Source organism: Bufo gargarizans, chromosome 4 (assembly GCF_014858855.1).
Source record: "Bufo gargarizans isolate SCDJY-AF-19 chromosome 4, ASM1485885v1, whole genome shotgun sequence".
NCBI lineage: Eukaryota > Metazoa > Chordata > Amphibia > Anura > Bufonidae > Bufo > Bufo gargarizans.
Window position 1 is genome coordinate 392,162,806 of NC_058083.1, and position 7,031 is coordinate 392,169,836.

Here is a 7,031-nt window from a genome sequence, read left to right on the forward strand (position 1 = left end):
TCGCTGTGGTGTTTCCCTATTTTCCAATGCAGAATCATTTTGTGATGATGTCACTAGTAATTCTCTTTATTTATGGTGATGATGTCGCAATGTTTTTCATTTTTTTTGCTCTAAGCAAAATTGTGATGATGTCACAATAGGGGTTGTTTTTTTCTTGGTAGAATTCCATTATGATTGGATCCCTTTTCCAGAGCCGTATCCTATTGGTATTACAGTATGTCACAATGGTGTGTCTCAGTTAAAGGGGTTGTCTGGCCTTGCTGACAAGCCCCTTGGTCCCGACTAGGGATGAGCGAATCGACTTTGGATGAAACATCCGAAGTCGATTCGCATAAAACTTCGTACTAATACAGTATTAGAATGTATTGGCTCCGATGAGCCAAAGTTATTACTTTGCGAAGTCTCGCGAGACTTCACACAATAACTTCATAAACTAATTTGTACTGTAAAAAAACATTTCCCAAACCGAACCCGAGTTCGGGAAATGTTTTTTTACAGTACAAATTAATCTGAGGTTATTACATGAAGTCTCTCGAGACTTCGCAAAGCAATAACTTCAGCTGATCGGAGCCAATACATTCTAATACTGTACGGAGCCCCTGCTCCATACAGTATTAGAACAAAGTTTTATGCAAATCGACTTCGGATGTTTCATCCGAAGTCGATTTGCTCATCCCTAGTCCAGACCTGTGCCTCTGAACATAAAAAGGAAGACTCACCTGTCCGCAGTCCCACAGGTGCTCAATTCCACAGGGCCAGAAAATGGCTAGATCCTGTGACCACTGTGGCCAGTCACAGAGGCTGGAACAGTACATCACTGCTGTGACGTAGCATACAAGCTGTGACCACTGAGGCTTGTTATAGACAGGTGACTCTTCCTTTTTTTTATGTTCAGGGGGCACAGATCCAGACCAAAAGGGTTGTCAGTTCCAAGGGCAGATAACCCCTGTAAACAGAACCCCATTCTTATGTCACAGTGACATTATTTCTCTTGTGTCCTAGCAGAATTCCATTGTGATGATGTCAGAATTGTATTTGTTTATTGTCTAATGAAGAAATCCTTTGTGATAGTATTTTTCTCGTAGGCGTGAGATAAATAGTGATTATTTTACACTAGAGAGAGTTTTTTTTTTGTGTCTTTGTAGAATTCCATTATGATGTTTATTCCTTGTTTTCAACCTTTGCTTGCCTGGCCAATCTATTGTCTCCAAGAGCAACCACTGATAGCCCTGTTCTAATGCTGCATTTTCAGCACCTTGACCCGGAGCCTCCCCAACAAAGTCCAGAGCTCCAGCAGAATTATACTGCGAGTGTGAATGAAGCCTAACCTGCTGCCTGCAGAATGCACTGCATAGTATGGTGACAGGTCCTCTTTAACAAGTGGAATGCTGCCACCTTGTGGAATTTAAGTGTAACTGCCATTCCACTACCAAAAATTAAATTCCTAACAGGAAGATATTCATGAAGCTTTTTCAGGTAATTTTACCTTTCTGATGACTGTATTCAGCCCTTAGCAACCCTATTTCTCTGTGCCTCTATTTCAGGCTCTTCCTAAGATGGCCTCTACTGCATTTCCTGTGGTGATCTTTGCCATATCTTTGAGGCCATCCTGTATTTCCCTCTCTTACCATAAGCCTTTGCTATCCTCACATGAACTAGCAGGACCAATCAGAATTAGGATGGCCACTGGCTTCACTTAAGAAAGCCTGACTTCACCGGCCATGCCCCCAAACCGATTAACCACGCCCCACGCCTCCATGAAGCCACGCCCCAGGGGGGGGGGGGAAATAGAGGAGGAGAGGGAAGAAGTTTCGGAGGGGAAGGTGACCTGTGGGCAGCCGGGGTGCTTCTCTCCCCCTCAGTCAGCCACACGGAGCCATGTCTGCGGCTCTAATGACTGACTGGAGCTGAGAGAAGCCTCAGTCAGTTGCTGCAGCTCACACTCAGCGCAGTGCTGCTGTCTGAGCATGATCTACTGAAAGGATGGAGATCTCTGTGTCTGTCCAGGCCCTGTGCCTGAAAACCGGACGTCTGGCCACCCTAATCTGAATGCAGATAACTTCCCCCACTACCCCAGAGCAGTGTGTATCCTCTCATATACAGCTAACCAGAGACAAACAAGAGCAATCAGAATGCAGATAACCTCCCCCACTACCTCAGAGCAGTGTGTATCCTCTCATAGCTAATTACATGAAATCTGCATTTGTGTTAGCCTCTTAATTAGGGATGAGCAAATTTCATATTTTAGTAACATAGTACATAAGGCCGAAAAAAGACATTTGTCCATGCAGTTCGGCCTGTCACCCTGCAAGTTGATCCAGAGGAAGGCAAAAAAAAAAAAAAAAAAAACTGAGGTAGAAGCCAATTTTTTTCCCCCACTTTAGGGAAATAAAAAATTCCTTCCCGACTCCAATCAGGCAATCAGAACGACTCCCCGGATCAACGACCCCTCTCTAGTAGCTATAGCCTATAATATTATTAGGGCCGACACCTTCAGATTTATACTTTTTAACATTTATATAATTTAAGAACATTTTAGGGTTAGTTTTACTCTCTTTGGCGATTAATCTCTCGGTCTCTAGTTTGGCTGCTTTTATTCATTTTTTACATGTTCTACTTTTTTCCTTATAGTGTTTCAGTGCTTCCGTGCTACCCTCCTGTTTTAGGCTGCTTTCACACTAGCGTTCGGGTGTCCGCTCGTGAGCTCCGTTTGAAGGGGCTCACGAGCGGACCCGAACGCAGCCGTCCAGCCCTGATGCAGTCTGAATGGAGCGGATCCGCTCAGACTGCATCAGTCTGGCGGCGTTCAGCCTCCGCTCCGCTCGCCTCCGCACGGACAGGCGGACAGCTGAACGCTGCTTGCTGCTGCTTTGTTCCTCCCTGTAGAAACGCTCTTTTGAATGATAATTGGAAGGTTATTACTTTGTGGTCACTATTTCCCAGGTGCCCCCCAACCTGCACGTCTGTTGTTCGGTCAGGCCTATTGGTTAATACCAAGTCCAGTATGGCCGTCCCTCTAGTCGGGTCCTGACCCAGTTGGGAGAGGTAATTGTCTTTGGTTATTGCCAAGAACCTGTTTCCTTTGAGATATACAAGTTTCAGTTTCCCAGTCTAGATCTGGGTAGTTGAAGTCCCCCATAATAACCACCTCATTATGATTTGCCGCCTTGTCTATCTCGTTTAGTAGTAGATTTTCTGTGGACTCTGGTATATTAGGTGGTTTATAGTAAACTCCTATTAGTAATTTATTATTGTTTTTAGCTCCATGTATCACTACCCACAGTGGCACCACATGTTCACGTCCCTCACTTATATCTTCACGGAGTGTGGGCTTTAGACAGGACTTTACATAAAGGCAGACCCCTTCCCCTCTCCGGTTTTGGCGATCCTTTCTTAAACAGACTGTAACCCTGTACATTAACTGCCCAGTCATAGTCATCATCCAGCCATGTCTCAGTTATTCCCACTATGTCATAGTCCTCCTCACACATCACTAATTCCAGTTAACCAGTTTTATTAGCCAGGCTTCTGGCATTAGTATACATACATTTGAGAGGTTTATGTATATTTTCTACCCTACACCTTTCCTTCTGAACTGTTCTAGTCCCTCCTTCCATTCCTCCCCCAGACCCACTGCCTTGCCCCCGGTCTCTATCTGCACTATCTTCCCATTCTATAACATAATTACCCTCCCCCCAGTCCCTAGTTTAAACACTCCTCCAACCTTCTAGCCATCTTCTCCCCCAACACAGCTGCCCCTTCCCCATTGAGCTGCAGCTAGTCTCTACGATAGAGCCTGTAGTCGACAGGAACCCAAACCCCTCCTTCCTACACCAGTTCTTGAGCCACTTGTTAATCTCCCGCTGCCTTTCTTGTGTGGTCCGTGGTACAGGTAGTATTTAGGAAAATACTACTTTTGAGGTCATTGCCCTAAGCTTTTGACCTAATTCCCTGAAATCATTTTAAAGGACTCTCCACCTACCTCTAACTTTGTCATCGGTTCCAATATGGACCATGACCGCTGGATCTTCTCCAGCCCCTCCCAGTAATCTGTCAACCTGATCCACGATGTGTCGAACTGTAGCGCCAGGAAGACAGCACACTGTTTGGCGATCACGGTCTTTGTGACAGATTGCCCAATCTGTTCCCCTAATAATTGAGCCTCCCACTACCAGCACCTGTCTGGCCTGCCCTGCTCTCCTGGTCGCCTGCTTACTGGAGCTGACATTCCCCTGACTGACAGAGGAAGTGTCCGACTGCAGCAGTGCTCTCCCTGAACTGACATCCCCTCATCTGCCAAATGTGCAAACTTGTTGGGGTGTGTCAGATCAGGGCTAGCCTCCCTGGAACTCTTCCCTCTACCCCACTTTCTGTTACCCAGCTAGCTACCTCACTTTCCTCAGCCTCCTCTCTGTCACCCTCCCCCTCATCTACCCCATAGAGTGCTTGCTCAGTGAGCAACAAACTCTTTTCCAAGTTGTCAATGCCTCTCAGTGTTGCAACTTGCCCGTTTAGAGACTCTATTTGCGATTCCAAACAGGTAATTTGCTCACATCTTGAACAAAGATATACATCCTTGAACGGCTGTTCCAGGACTGCATACATCAAGCAAGATGTGCACTGGACTGGCTGTCAATTGTGCAACACATACTAAATGGGGATTACAACAGTAAATATGATTTAGAATTAGACCCGGTGTGCTGTAGTTGAAGGACTTGCTAGAATCAAGCCAACACCACAAAAGGAAATTATATCCAACCTTAGTTTCCTGCTCCTTGTCTTAAACTCCACTTAATAAGAAGCCCACTTAGTACAGAAAGCTCTGGGAGAGTTCGGTGGTTCAGTTTATAGCACCTGGTTGCCCAGGCCACTCCCCTTAATCAAGCAGAGAAAAAAATGGGCTTAAATGGCAACACACAGCAGAGGAAAAAAAGAAAAAAGGTTTAAATGGCAATACTAAAATGCAAAAACGTAGCTTTCAAGGATCTCTGCTTCAAACCACACTCCGCCACCTGCAATCACACCCACAAAATCACACAGCACCAGAACTCCTTTTCTTTAACTCCACTTAATAAGAAGCCCACTTAGTAGAGCAAGCAAATATTTTGAAATTCGTTTTCGGTTTGTGTTGTGGTATTTACTGAATTGCATTATGGATTCCGTTACCACGGACCAAAATGCAATTCCATGACTTAAGTTGCATTCTGTTATTCATTCCGTTATAATAGAAGTCTATAGCCTGCATAACGGATCCTTACAGTTGTCATTATGCTGGAGTCTTCTCCTGCATAACGTAAACCGGACGGATCCGTTATACAGGCCATAGACTTCTATTGTGACAGAATGAAGAACAAATGCCACACTGAGATACTTTGACGGGGTGCCTGGGCTCCGATATGTTCCTAACTATATTGGCCAAAGTCTCTGTTTTTAACATCAGCGTGAGGGGTTGGCCAGTATTGTCAGTAGCATATTATTCTGGTGCACCTTTTGCCGTGATTTATGGATTTTTATTTTCTTCTCCACACATTATTCCATCTTGTGTAGGATGTTTTTGTGGTGCATGTGGTCTGCTGCCGACATCCTTCATTGTATGCATTTTTGCTGGGGATCACATGCGGAGGTATTGCTCCCTCTGGTATAAACACGCTACAGTGTTTGAGCACTTCCTCCCATTTAGGCTACTTCATTCTGTAATTTTTTATTTATTTTTTAAACTCCTTTGGGCTAACATACATGGAAGGCCTTTGTTAGGCCCCCGGCATTTTTTGCGGATTGGACGCTGGCTCCTTAATTTCAATAAAGCGGCAAAAAATGTGCTGTCCGCATCCATGTCAGTTGCGCAGCTCCACAAAAAAAAGATAGACCATGTCTTATTCTTGTCCGTTTTGTGGACAAGAATAGGCATTGTTACAATGGGTGCGCAAAAAATAGATGCAACACAGACTTTACCCGTATCTTTTGCAGACAGCAAAATACATACGGTCGTGTGAATGCACCCTTAAATGCATTGTTCACTATTGCTCTGGTTATGTATATCCTGCACTCATACCTAAGGCCGAATGCACACAGCCGTGTTCCGTGGCCGAGAGCAGTCCATGGTATGCCGGGCTGGATTCCTGTTCAGAGCAGGAGCGCACAGCATCATTGATTGCTATGACGCCGTGCGCTTCATGCCGCCGCTGCACTACAGTAATACACTCGTATAGTGTATTACTGTAGTGCAGCGGCGTCATAGCAACCAATGACACTGTGCGCTCCTGCTCCGAACAGGAATCCAGCCCGGCATACCACAGACCGCTCTCGGCCGCGGAACATGGCCGTGTGCATTCGGCCTAAGGAGATAAAAGGTGTAAGAATACCAGTTTGGCTGACAGCCATTTATCTCCACTCCAAATGATAGGTTCACCAAATGTGCGTATATATAGTATCGGTGTGAGGGGAGTAAGTCACCATCACTTTTGGCAGCAACATTTTTGCTGTGGGAAGAAGAAACAGCCAACACGGGAGTAACCTTTTACCCCAGACAAAAGGAATAGCGAATATGTTTTGTAGTGGGCAGAATTTTATAGTCTCAACTGTGGAGCTACTGGTTACGTCTCATTAGGCCCTTTTCTCACTTCTGCAAAAATTTCTGTTTTTTGCTCCTCCACCAGAGCAGAAAGACAAACATAACTGAGTGATGGATCCATCCTATGAAGGACACCAATGGTGCTTTGCAGACTCCATTGACTTACATTGGGTCTGTCGGGTGTCTGTGATTTTGACAAGAAGAATATTGTAGCATGCTGTACTCATTTTCCAATCAAATATGACAGAGTTTCGATAGTAACCAGATTCCACCTTTCATCTTCCAAAGGAGCACTGAAAAATTAAAGATGGAATTTGATTGGTTGCTATGGGCAACCAAGCCAGTTTTCCTTTACACCAGTTTTGATAAATGTCAGGAATACAACAGTTGCAAAAATACAACAGATTATCTATGACTTTAAACAAATATATAGCAACCGTTTCTTTTACGATTAATGAAA